Here is a 14,123-nt window from a genome sequence, read left to right on the forward strand (position 1 = left end):
GGAGGAGGAAGGCGTGCTCAGTAGGAGCAGGCAGCACCGCAGGATGAGGCACCCCAGCAACAGCAGCTGCCACCCCCACCCCCGATGACTATCGAGCAAATGTTTTTGATGCAGACTCAGGCAGTTCAAGCCATCGGTCAGACTCTGGCCGCCATTCAGCAGCAGCAGGAGCAGCCACCACCCCAGTCTCAGATGCCTCAGATGCCCAGGGACAAGCGTGTTGAATTCATGAGAGGTCATCCCCCAGTGTTTGCTCACTCTTCTGACCCCATGGATGCTAAAGACTGGCTGCGCACAGTGGAGCAGGAGTTACATACCGCTCAGTGTGATGACAGAGAGAAAGTTATGTATGGTCCCCGTCTGTTGAGAGGAGCAGCTCAGTCTTGGTGGGAGTCTTACCTCACCACCCATGCCAACCCCGACACCATCACCTGGGAAGAATTCAGAGATAGCTTCCATCAGTACCATGTTCCTGCAGGTCTGATGACAGTGAAGAAGGAAGAATTCCTGGCACTCAAGCAAGGGTCAATGTCTGTTAGTGAGTATCGAGACAGGTTTCTGCAACTATCTTGCTATGCTCCTAAAGATGTCAACACCGACTCCAAGAGGCAGTACCGTTTCCTGACAGGCTTAGTCGACCCTCTGCAGTATCAGCTGATGAATCATACCTTTCCCACGTTTCAACACCTGATTGACAGAGCAATCATGATAGAGAGGAAGCGCAAAGAGATGGAGGATCGCAAGTGTATGATCAGTGGACCCCAGTCTAGAAGCAGCAATCGCCCTTGTTTCTCAAGCAATCCACCTCAGCAGTTCAGGCAGAACCAGCGCCCACCTCAGCAGCAGCAGTTCCAAAGGTAGTATCCTCAGCACCAGCATCAGAATCGCCAGAACAATTAGTCAGGAGGAGGTCAGTTCCAGAGGCAGAATCAGCAGGCACCTCGTCTTCCTGCCCCAGCCACCCAGCAGAACAGTCAAGCAGCACCAGCTCAAGGTGGAAAGAGAGCATGTTTCCACTATGGAGAGCAAGGACATTAGGTGATGCAATGTCCAAAGAAGGTAGCCCAGCAGCAGTTAGGCCCTAGTGCCCCAGCAAAGCAGAATGTGTCTTAGCCTGGAGCAGGCAACCGCTCTCAGCCACGCAACAACCATGGAAGACTGGATCACTTGGAGGCTGAAGCAGTTCAGGAAAACCCGGGCATGACAGTAGGTATGTTTCCAGTCGACTCCCATATTGCAGAAGTGTTATTCGATACTGGAGCAACGCATTCATTCATTATTGCATCATGGGTAGAAGCACATAATCTTCCAATAACTACCATGTCAACCCCCATTCAAATTGACTCAGCCGGTGGTAGAATTCGAGATGATAGCATTTGCTTGAATGTAAGTGTGGAAATAAGGGGGATAGCGTTTCCCGCTAATCTCATAGTAATGGGTACTCAGGGAATAGATGCCATCCTAGGGATGAATTGGCTAGATAAGTATCAGGCAGTTATCAGTTGTGATAAGAGGACAATCAAGTTGATGTCCCCACTATGAGAGGAAGTGGTGACCGAGTTAGTCCCGCCTGAGCCAAAGAAAGGAAGTTGTTATCAGATGGCTGTTGATAGCAGTGAAGCAGACCCACTAGAGATCATCAAGGTTGTGTTCTAGTTCCCAGATGTGTTCCCAAAGGACCTACCAGGCATGCCACCTGAGCGAAAAGTTGAGTTTGCCATAGAGCTTCTTCCTGGCACCGCCCCCATCTTTAAGAGAGCTTACAGAGTATCTGGACCAGAGTTAGTTGAACTTAAGAAGCAGATCGATGAGCTGTCAGAGAAAGGTTACATCCGGCCAAGCACCTCGCCTTGGGCCGCCCCTGTCCTATTCGTGGAGAAGAAAGATGGCACTAGGAGGATGTGTATCGATTATCGAGCTCTGAATGAGGTCACGATCAAAAACAAGTACCCCTTGCCCAGAATAGAAGATCTGTTCGACCAGTTGAGAGGAGCCAGCGTGTTTTCAAAGATAGATCTGAGGTCAGGTTATCATCAGCTCAGGATTCGACCTTCAGACATTCCGAAGACGACATTCATTACCAAGTATGGGTTGTATGAGTTCACTATGATGTCTTTTGGCCTAACAAATGCACCAGCCTTCTTCATGAATCTGATGAATAGTGTATTCATGGATTATCTTGACAAGTTCGTGGTGGTATTTATTGATGATATTCTCATATATTCTCAAAGCAAAGAAGAGCATGCAGATCATTTGAGGATGGTATTGCAAAGATTGCGAGAGCACCAGCTGTATGCAAAGTTGAGCAAGTGTGAATTCTGGATTGATGAAGTCCTATTCTTGGGTCACATAATCAACAAAGAAGGATTGGCTGTGGATCCGAAGAAAGTGAAAGACATTCTGAACTAGAAAGTGCCAACAGATGCCCGAGAAATCAAGAGCTTCATTGGAATGGCCGGGTATTATTGGTGATTCATTGAAGGGTTTTCGAAGATTGCGAAACTAATGACAGCTTTGCTAGGCAACAAGGTTGAGTTCAAGTGGACCCAGAAATGCCAAGAAGCATTTGAAGCGCTGAAAGAGAAGTTAACTACATCACCTGTCTTAGTCTTGCCTGATGTGCACAAGCCCTTCTCAGTGTATTGCGATGCTTGTTACACTGGTTTGGGATGCGTGTTGATGCAAGAGGGAAGAGTTGTGGCTTACTCGTCCCGACAGCTGAAGGTTCATGAGAAGAATTACCCAATCCATGACCTAGAGTTGGCAGCAGTGGTTCATGCACTGAAGACATGGAGGCACTATCTGTATGGGCAGAAATGTGATGTTTACACAGACCACAAGAGTCTGAAGTACATATTCACTCAATTGGAGCTGAATATGAGGCAAAGAAGATGGTTAGAGTTGATCAAATACTATGAATTGGAGATTCATTACTATCCAGGCAAAGCAAATTTAGTGGCAGATGCTTTGAGCAGGAAGAGCCAGGTCAATATGATGGTCGCTCATCCGATGCCTTATGAGTTGCCAAAGAGTTTGACAGGTTGAGCCTCAGATTTCTGAACAATATGCGAGGAGTGACAGTTGAGCTAGAACCCACCTTGGAGCGGGAAATCAAAGAAGCACAGAAGAATGATGAGAAAATCAGTGAAATCCGGCAGCTGATTCTAGCCGGCAGAGGCAAAGATTTTCGGGAAGATGCAGAAGGTGTGATATGGTTCAAAGACCGCTTATGTGTTCCCAATATCCAGTCTATTCGGGAATTGATCCTCAAGGAAGCTCATGAGACAGCCTATTCTATACACCCTGGAAGTGAGAAGATGTATCAGGATCTGAAGAAGAAATTCTGGTGGTACAGAATGAAGAGGGAAATCGCAGAGCACGTGGCTATGTGTGATAGTTGTCGACGAATCAAGGCAGAGCATCAGAGACCAGCTGAATTGTTGCAACCGTTGTGAATTCCTCAGTGGAAATGGGATGAAATCGGGATGGATTTCATAGTCGGATTGCCTCACACTCGAGCCGGCTACGATTCCATTTGGGTAGTAGTGGACCACTTAACCAAGTCAGCCCACTTCATACCTGTCAAGACCAACTACAGTAGTGCAGTATTGGCAGAGTTGTACATGTCCCGAATCGTCTGTCTTCACGGTGTGCCAAAGAAGATAGTGTCAGACAGAGGAACACAGTTCACCTCTCATTTCTGGCAGCAGTTGCATGAAGCCTTGGGTACACATCTGAATTTCAGTTCAGCCTATCATCCGCAGACAGACGGTCAGACCGAAAGAACTAATCAAAACCTCGAAGACATGTTGAGAGCTTGTGCGTTGCAAGATCAGTCTAGATGGGACAAGAGGCTACCTTATGCAGAGTTCTCCTATAACAACAGTTACCAGGCCAGCTTGAAGATGTCACCATTTCAGGCGCTTTATGGAAGGAGTTGTAGAACTCCGTTGCAATGGGATCAGCCTAGAGAAAAGCAAGTGTTTGGGCCAGACATTTTGCTTGAAGCTGAAGAGAACATCAAGATGGTTCGGGAGAACCTGAAGATAGCGCAATCAAGGCAGTGAAGTTATGCAGACACAAGAAGAAGAAGAGAGCTGAGTTTCAAAGTTGGAGATTTTGTCTATTTGAAAGTGTCACCTATCTAAGGAGTCAGAAGGTTCGGAGTCAAAGGCAAGCTAGCACCCTGCTATATTGGTCTGTATCAAATTCTCGCAAGGCATGGAGAAGTGGCCTATCAGCTCAGCTTGCCAGAAAATTTGTCTGCTGTGCATAATGTCTTTCATGTGTCTCAGTTCAAGAAGTGTCTGCGCGTGCCAGAAGAGCAGTTGCCAGTGGAAGGTCTTGAAGTCCAGGAAGACTTGACCTATATTGAGAAGCCAACGCAAATCATTGAGACTGCAGACAGAGTCACCCGAAGGAAGACTATCAGAATGTGCAAAGTCAGATGGGGTCATCACTCTGAAGAAGAGGCAACGTGGGAGCGTGAAGATGATCTGATGGCTAAATATCTCGAGCTCTTTGCTAGCCAACCTTGAATCTCGAGGGCGACATTCTTTTAAGGGGGATAGGTTTGTAATGCCTCGAATTTGAGAGTTGAATTTTTATTTCTCCAGCACTCACCAAATTCGGGCGTTACCTTTCTTCTTTCTTTTTCTTCTCACTGAGCCTTGTTCATTTTCAAAGTTCTAGCGAGATTTAGCTTGATATCTTGTGTAAGTAAACCCTAGAAATACTTTCTTTTGTTTGTTGCACCATGCCGATCCATGCATTTGTTTTGGTTGAGTGAATTTGTGAAATCATTCATTTAGAAAATAGCTTAAAAAAGGGAGAAACCTTTTTTCCTTCTCTCCCCTCCCCCTCCCTTCGCGGCCCAACCAAGCGCGCGGCCCAGCCGACCAGCTCCCTCCCCCGCGGCCCAGCCGGCGCGCGCGGCCCACCTGGCGCGCGGCCTAGCTCGCCCCCGCGGCGCGCTTGCCCGGCGGCCCAGCCGCCTCCCCTGCCCCCACGCACGCCGTGCGCGTGGCGGTTAAGCCGCCGCCTCCCTCTTCTGTGGGACCCGCCCATCAGCCACCCCCCAAAACCCCTTTCTCTCTCTCTCCCTCCCCACGCCCCTCGCGCACGTCTCCCCCGCTGACCTCGCTCTCGCTCTCGGTGCCGCCCTCGTCTCGCGCGGTAAGAACCCCCCTCCTCTCTCCTCCTCCCCTTCTCCGGCCACCGTCCCCGGTGCGGCTCGGCCCGTGCCCGGCCGCGTCGCGGCTCCCCCTGCTCGGCGCGGCGTCCCCCAGCCCGGCGTGGCTCCCCCTCCCCCGCCTCCGTCCGGCTCGGCCCCGCCTTGGCCCCTGGCGCATGGCCGTGACGCGGCCGCGGCGTGCCTCTGCCCCAGCTCGATGGCCCCGCCCTGCCCACGGCGTGCCCGCTCCGGCTTGGCTCGGCTCCCTGCGCGGCGCGGCCATGGCATGGTGGCACGGTCCGGCCCCCGACGCGGCCTCCTGCTCTCCTCGGCGCGGTCGTGGCGTGGCCCGGCCCCTTGGCGCGCGTGCCCGCTCGCGGCCAGGCGCGCGACCGTGGCTCCCGCGGCGCGGCTCGCAGCCAGGCGCGCGCGCGGCCCCCTGCCCATGTCCCGGCGCGGCGTGGCACCTCTGCGCAGCGTGGCCCCAGACCGGCGTGGCTTCGGCTCACGCGGCCGCGGTGCCCCTGCATAGCGCGGTGCATGCGTGGCTCGGCCCCATCGTGTGTGCGGCTCATTTGCGGCGCGTCAGCGCGGCCTTGCGCGCGCGCGTGCTCGCGTGGTGCGCGCAGTGTTTTGGCGCGGCTCGCTGTGCCTTCGGCGTGACGTGTAGCGCCCTATCACGGGTGACGTGCTCGTCTACCCCTAGACATGCACGTCTACCCCCTAGCCACCCGTCTACCCCCCCCCCCCCCCCGTGTATTTTATGACATTGATCACGTTATTTATATTAATGAAATGGAACCTCAACTCAGAAATTGATTACATTAATTATCTCACGTAGTTAAGCATCGCCTTAGTTTAATGTCGATCAATTGGAAATAGTTATAATTCTAATAGTGCATGTGATTAATACTTGTTAGTGTAACTAGGTGGAACTAGATCACGTAATGATTAACTATACATCTACCCATAACACTCTTCGACTATAGCTTTAACCATTGCGATACCTTTCTTCTTCTCTTTCTAGCAATTGCGAATGCAAAATTGTATGTCATATTTTATGCATATTTGACTTATCTGCTCTCTTGTATGGTGTACTGTTTATTTTCTAATTCAAATGGATGGATGTATGTTTGTGCTCGCATAGACAACAGTCTGGTTAAGGAGTCTGAAGAACTCGTAGGAGAAGCCCCTGAGCAGCAGCTAGTTGGTGGAGGTAAGTGTCCCTTGACCCATCTTTGTCTTATACATTGTATAATTCACTTCCCGCATTTACACAGTTATACCTAAGTATTGACTAGCTTTTGTTATCCATGTCCTTGTTTACCTATTTGGGTTGGATTATTATGGTTTAGCTTTATGCTAGTGCTTAACACTAATCAATGAACATGATGAGATTTATCAATGATACGTTGTTTCCCTTCTTTATTATGATGTTATACTTGTGGCCTTTAAGGGGACTCGAGCGGTTTCTCGGGTGCCGCTCCGTAAGGACCTGTTCGTTGGATGACCGCCTGGGAAAATAGTGCAACCATGAGGGTGGAATGGGACGCCCTTAGCTGAATAATTAGAGGAACCGGGGTGTGGTTCGCTTAGCCGTCGTGCCGTTAATGGGGCTCGGTGTATGCAGCTCGCTTTGCCAAGTTTGGTTCGCTCCTTGGAGAGGAGTGCGGTGCATTTAGGAAACCTAACGGGCGGCTACAGCCCCGAGGAATCTTTGTAGAGGCTACATAGTGATACCCTGCCGAGTCACATTGGTAGTGATCAATGGAGAGTCATGATCTCCGGGTAGAAAGGGAATCACGGCTTGTGGGTAAAGTGCGCAACCTCTGTAGAGTGTTTGAAAACTGATATATCAGTCGTGCTCGCGGTTATGAGCGGCCAAGGGAGCTCCATTGATTAGTGACACTTGATCAGAGATGTTCGGATCACAGGTGGCAATGAGAATGATGGTTTTGGCATTGGCTATGGTAATGGTAAGTGGTATTCTTTCCGTTTGGAAAGGGTACGTTTGGGTTAATAAGGTGGGTAAATTCTAAAACCTGGCTCTCTCTACTAGTAATAATAATCTGACCAACTAAAAGCAACTGCTTGACTTATCCCCACATAAAGCTAGTTCACTACAGCCAAACAAGATACTTGTTGAGTATGTTGATGTGTACTCACCCTTGCTCTACACACCAAACCCCCCATCCCCAGGTTGTCTGCATTGCAACCACTGCTCAGGAGAAGATGAAATCGTGGAAGGAGACTTCCAAGAGTTCCAAGATTACGACAAGTTCTAGGCGTGGGTTAGCGGCAACCCCCAGTCGGCTGCCTATGAAGGCCGCGTGTATCTATGTTTCTTTTCCGCACTTTGATTATTGTAAAGACTATGTGGATGTCTCAAATATATGATGCAATCGACTATTGTTCCCCTTTTATGTTATTATTTGAGCACTGTGTGATGATGTCCAGTTATGTAACTGTTGTGTACGTGAATTGCTTATCCTGGCACATACATGGTTCACATTCGGTTTGCCTTCTAAAACCGGGTGTGACAGGGGTCTACCTTTGACTTGATTGGATATTCAGACTCCGATTATGCCGGGTGCAAGGTTGATAGGAAGAGTACATCAGGGACGTGCCAATTTCTAGGAAGGTCCCTGGTGTCTTGGAGTTCCAAGAAACAAACATCTGTTGCCCTATCCACCGCTGAGGCCGAGTACGTTACCGCAGGACAGTGTTGCGCACAACTACTTTAGATGAGGCAAACCCTCCAGGACTTTGGCTACAATCTGAACAAAGTCCCACTCCTATGTGACAATGAGAGTGCAATCCACATGGCAGATAATCCTATTGAACACAGTCGCACTAAGCACATAGACATCCAGCATCACTTTCTGAGGGACCACTAGCAAAAGGGAGATATCGAAGTGTACCATGTTAGCACTGAGAACCAGCTAGTCGATATCTTCACCAAGTCGTTGGATGAAAAAACCTTTTGCAGGTTGCGTAGTGAGCTAAATGTCTTAGATTCGCGTAACTTGGATTGATCTATAGCATACATGTGTTCTATGCCTTTGATCATGTTACTTTATGCATTTAAATCCATTATTGTTTATTTGTGGTGTTCAAGTTGTACATGTGATCCCCGGACCTCACAAGTCCATATGCAAGTGATGCACATATTTAGTGGGAGACACGCTACAACTTGACCCTTTGAGACTAATCCTTGTGTTTGAGTATACTCGATGTAGTCTCAAAAGTGAATTGAAAGGGAAAGGTGAACTTGGACGTTGCCAAGACTTCCACTGCACTCCGGTATTAGTGTACTCTCTTCCAAGTTCATACTTATGCTCTCATTGCCTTTTTTGCTCTTATTTGACATTTTTGGTGAGGCAATGGGGTTAAAGGGCCAATAATGATCCCATTTTGGTGCTTAATGCCAAAGGGGGAGAAATTAAGGCCAAAGCAACCGGATCAGCCAACCACTTGAGAATTTTGAAAAGAGTAAAGTTAGAATTTGATTTTTTGTCAAAATACTCTGATTTCAAAATTTGGTCTCTTATGGGGGAGGATTTTGATTATGTGAAAAAGGGGGAGTTTTGGGCACTTTATCAATTTCACTCTTGGATTATCTCTCTTTGTGCCCAAACAAGTGTGTTTGACTTAGAGAAAGAAAAATGAATTTGATTTGCAAAAACAAACCAAGTGGTGGCAAAGAATGATCCAAATATGCCAAACTATAGTCAAAAACAATTTGGTCCTCATTTGCGTTGATATTGCACTTATTTTGGTTGCTTTTTGATGTGTTGGCATAAATCACCAAAAAGGGGGAGATTGAAAGGGAAATGTGCCCTTGGGCCATTTCTATAATGTTTTGGTGATTAAGTGTCCAACGCATAGTGAGTGAGTTGCTATGTGCTAAACAAGCAAGAAGTGCAAATCATATAACAGGTACGTTTCCAGACTTGGTACATTGTTTTCAGTACTAACATATTTTGTCTAAGTGCTAGAAACAGGGAAGAAAGAATTGGAAAAGGACTTGGCTCTGTGCAGCCAACTCCAGCTCGGCTTGGCACACCGGACTGTCCGGTGGTGCACCGGACCCGCGTGAAAAGGCCGCTCTCGGGACTCGACGGCGGTGTACGGCTATAATTCACCGGACCGTCCGGTGGTGCACCGGACTATCCGGTAAGTCATCCGCGGCGAACTCGTCGCCCTCGGGAAAAGCAAAGGTGCGACGTGGCTATAATTCACCGGACTGTCCGGTGGTGCACCGGACTATCCGGTGAGCCAAAGGTCGCCTGCGCCAACGTTCGGTCGCGCAATCTTCACGCGACGCGTGGACCGCTCCAACGGTCGGCTGGTGCACCGGACTGTCCGGTGTGCACCAGACAGTGTCCGGTGCGCCAATCAGCCCAGAGGAGCAACAGTCGGATATGCCATTTTTGGAAGGAGATCGGGCACTAGACCGTCTATAGGACCTGTCCGGTGGTGCACCGGACTGTCCGGTGCGCCACTCGACAGAAGGCAAGGATAGCCTTCCATGTTGATCTTCAATGGCTCCAAGCTGTCTTGGGGCTATAAAAGGGACCCCTAGGCGCATGGAGGAGTTATCCAAGCATTCTTTGAGTATTCTAAAGCATCCAGACTCCGCTCCCACGCATTTGATTCTCTGTGTTAGCGATTTGAGCTCCATTTGAGTGGTGAACTCCGTGTGTTGTACTTCGAGCTCGAGTTGTGATTTGTGTGCGTGGTTGTGCTGTGGATTTGAGTCTTGTGTGTGTTGCTCTCCCCTCCCTTACTTACGTGCTTCTTTTGTGATCATCATTGTAAGGGCGAGAGGCTCCAAGTTGTGGGGATTCCTCGCAAACGAGAGAAAGTCTAAGGAAAATACCGTGGTATTCAAGTTGATCATCGGATCACTTGAAAGGGATTGAGTGCAACCCTCGTCCATTGGGACGCCACAACGTGGAAGTAGGCAAGTGTTACTTGGCCGAACCACAGGATAAAAATCGTGTGTCTTGTGTTGATCTCTCTGTGATTGTTTGTGTTCACAAGAACTCGCTTCAAGCTAGTTAGTCGTACAAACACTCATAACTAAGTTTTGTGGCTATTAGTGTTTGATTTTTACAGGATCACCTATTCACCCCCCCCTCTAGGTGCTCTCAGTCAAGATTTTCTTTAAGGGGGTATGATTCGTAAACCCTAAAAATATGGTTTAGAGTATTAGTTGATCTTGGAAAAATAAAACTATAATTTATTTTAAAGCCTATGTGTTATTGGTAAATGCATGTTCCCCATTAAATAAGATATAAAAGTTTTTTCAAAGAATTGGAGGTGAAATATCTCTTAAACATGGATTCCTCGCCTTTAAAGTTATTCACTGATAAAATAAATAATTGATGGATATTCATTATGAATTAAATTAGTTTATTTGCATGGTGTGTCGAATAAGATAATGTCAGATCAAGGGACGCAATTCACCTCTCATTTTTTGCAGCAGCTACACGAAGCCTTGGGTACACATTTGAGTTTCAGTTCAACATATCACCCACAGACTGACGGCCAGACAAAAGAACTAATCAAATTTTGGAAGATATGCTGAGGGCAAGTGCACTACAAGATTGCACCTTATGTAGAGTTGTCCTACAACAACAGTCATCAGGCCAGTTTGAAGATGTCACCGTTTTAGTCACTTTATGGAATGAGTTGTAGAACTTTGTTGCGATGAGATCAACCTGGAGAGAGACGGGTGTTAGGGCCAGACATTTTGCCTGAAGTCGAAGAGAACAAAAAAATGGTTTGGGAGAATTTGAAAATAGTGCAGTCAAAGCAGTGAAACTACGCCAACACCAGAAGAAGAGAGCTAAATTTTGAGTGGGAGATTATGTATATTTTTTAGTGTCACCCACTAGAGGAGTTAGAAGGTTTGGAGTAAATGGTAAGCTAGCACCCTGATATGTCGAACCATACCAGATTCTAGCAAAGCGTGGAGAAGTGGCCCACCAGCTCAGCTTACTAGAAAGTTTATCAGCAGCACACGATGTGTTTCACATGTCTCAGTTGAAGAAGTGTCTAAGAGTGTCAGAATAGCAATTGATAGTGGAGGACTTGAAAGTCCAAGAGGATCTGACATACATAAAGAAGCCAACACAGATTTCGGAGACCGTAGACAGAGTCACCTGAAGGAACACCATCAGAATGTGCAAAGTCAGATGAGGTCATCACTCTGAGAAATAAAGCAACATGTGAGAAAGAGGATGAGCTGAAAGCCAAATACCCTAAACTCTTTGATGACTATCATTGAATCTCAGGGCAAGATACTTTAAGGGTGATAGGTTTGTAAACACTGATTTTTGGGTACAAAAATTTCTTTCTTAGTGCCAATGAAAAAAATCAAGTGTTAGTTTCTTTCGTCCTCTTCCTCCCTTTATTTTTTATTAATAGAGGGAGTTATTTTTGTCCAAGTAGTAATAAAACCCTACAAAAGTCATGAAATGTTGCATTATACTAGATCACATACTATATTTTTGCTTGCACATATGTTTGATGTGCACTCATTTAGATTCATGATGCATATTTAAGTGACAGCTCAAATAGATGGAAGAAAAAGGAAATAAAAAAGAGAAGAACACAACCCAACAACCCTCCCCTTTCCACACAACCGGCCCACGACCCCGCGCCGCGCTCTATCCTAGTCACGCTCTGGTCCGCGGCCTAGTCGCCCCCTCCTTGCGCCAGCCCAGTGGACCGCGTGTGGCCCCCTCCTCCGCCTAGCCTCCATCCCGCTCGCTCTACATGTTGTGCACAGGCACGCCAGCGTCGAGTCGCTGCCTCTGGCCAAGGGGCAACACCCCGGCTCCCATGTCGTGCACGTCGTGTGCCCAGGCACCTGCGTCCGACCCCACTCCCCAATCAAAGTCGTCGCCCACTATTCCTCTTCCTCGCTAAATTGTCCGTCCGAGCCACGCCCTATTTCTTTCTCCCATGCAATTCGCTCTCACCTTCCTCCCCTCGTCCTCGCACACGCACGCGTAGCGACAACCACGTCATGTCCCCCACCGTCGCCCGTTGCTCCACCCGCGTCGAGCCCATGCTGTCGTCCGCCGCATCAGTGCTGCACCTCGTTGTGCCGTGCCCGTAGCCTCACCTCGTGCAACCCAATGTTTTTGTCATCGCGTTGAAGTAGCCCATGACATCGTCTGCACCGAGCTTGTCGCGCCATACCGTCGTCACAGGGTGAGGGGTGCCTTCATCTACCACTACCCTCTCTTTCTCCCTCATTTGCTCATGCTCTCACCGTGCCCCTGGCGGCGTGCCCAGGTTGGTCGCGCCCCCGACGCCTTATCGTGGCCAGGGTTGACTAGTGGCCCCTACCAGTGTCGTGGCAGTCGGCTGTGAGCATGGCCCGAAGATCCTGCAGCCAGCCTCGCCGGCGATGATGTTCTCTGTGCGCGAGCTCTGCCTCGACAGACGCGCCATGGCAAGTCCCCACGCCATTACTCATCTGCCCCTGAGTGCAGCCCCGTTGTTGCCTCGCTGCGCGCGCATTCGCGTGCGTCGCGCCGTTCTCGACATAGCTCGCACCCTCGCTGTCGTTCACGTCGTTGGCGCACAGTCGCGCACGTCGTCGTCGTTGTTCATTCGCGCGCGCGCCTAGTTCATGTGTTGTTCGCATGCATTGTTCTAGCGTGTCGCTCGCGTTGTTCGCGTGTTGTCGCACGTTGTCTGCATGCGTTACTAAAATCGTTTCGCTAATCGCTCATGTTAGCTAATTAACCATTTGCTTAGTTGTCGGCTATTAAAATAACAATTCAATCGAAACAAACTTATAGTTTTATTTTATATTTTATAATGTCTATTAATATAGTTATGCCAAATTAAATATTCTAGTGAATACTCATTTAACGTAGACACAGTATCTTCTCAATGGTAGTTTGGACTGTCGCTTTTCCTTTTCTAATGTGATCATAGAAGTGAGCTCTATGTCGCGCTGTAAGTTTGAACGACTGATTCTCTTGTGTATGGCGTATTGTTATTTTCACTACTTTCCATGTATATTGATTGAATGCTTACATCACATAGACATCAAGCAGCCGTGTTCCCAAAGGAGTAGTAGGAGAAGACCCTGAGCAGCAACTGTTTGGTGAAGGAAAGTGTTCTCTGACTTATTATGTCCTATTCACATGAGTTCATATTCCCGCATAACATGATTCAAATTTAAGGATTGATTAGATTTACATTTATCTTGTCGTTAATTACCTTTTGGGTTGGGCTATTATGACTAGCATTATGCTAGTGTTCTAACTTAATCAACGAACATGATGAGATACATTTATGATACAATGTTTTTACTCTGGATATGATTCTGAACTTGTGACACTGAAGGAGGCTCGGACTGTTTCCCGAGTACTTCACTGTAAGGACCGGTTCGCTGGATGACCACCCAGGGAAACAATGCATCCATGAGAGTGAAATGGGATGCACTGAATTTGAGGTGTGGCTTGCTTCGTCGTCGTGTCGTCAATGGGGTTCGAGCACATTACTTGCTCTATCGAGCCTAGGTGTCGAGGTTTTTTCGTTTTGCTTTTTTTATTAGTCACTCCTATGGTGAGAGGTATTGTGTTTATCAAACTGGAGAAACCCAACGAGCGACTATTGCATTTGAAAAATCTTTATAAAAGCTACGTAGTGATACCCTGCTAGACCATCTAGGAAGTGATAAATGGGGAGTCAAGAACCCTAGGCAGAAAGGGAATCACTGCTCATGGGTAAAGTGTGCGACCTCTACAGAGGGTTAGAAACTAATATACTAGTCGTGCTCATGGTTACGAGCGACCTTGGAAGCTCCACTAATTAGAGATATAGATGGTTCGAGATACTGTAATTCTATTTATGGATTTGGTTACGATGAGGGTAATGATGTTGTTCAAGGAGGATGTGGTTAATGGGATTATCCTGA

The sequence above is a fragment of the Zea mays genome, chromosome 3 (assembly GCF_902167145.1).
Source record: "Zea mays cultivar B73 chromosome 3, Zm-B73-REFERENCE-NAM-5.0, whole genome shotgun sequence".
NCBI lineage: Eukaryota > Viridiplantae > Streptophyta > Magnoliopsida > Poales > Poaceae > Zea > Zea mays.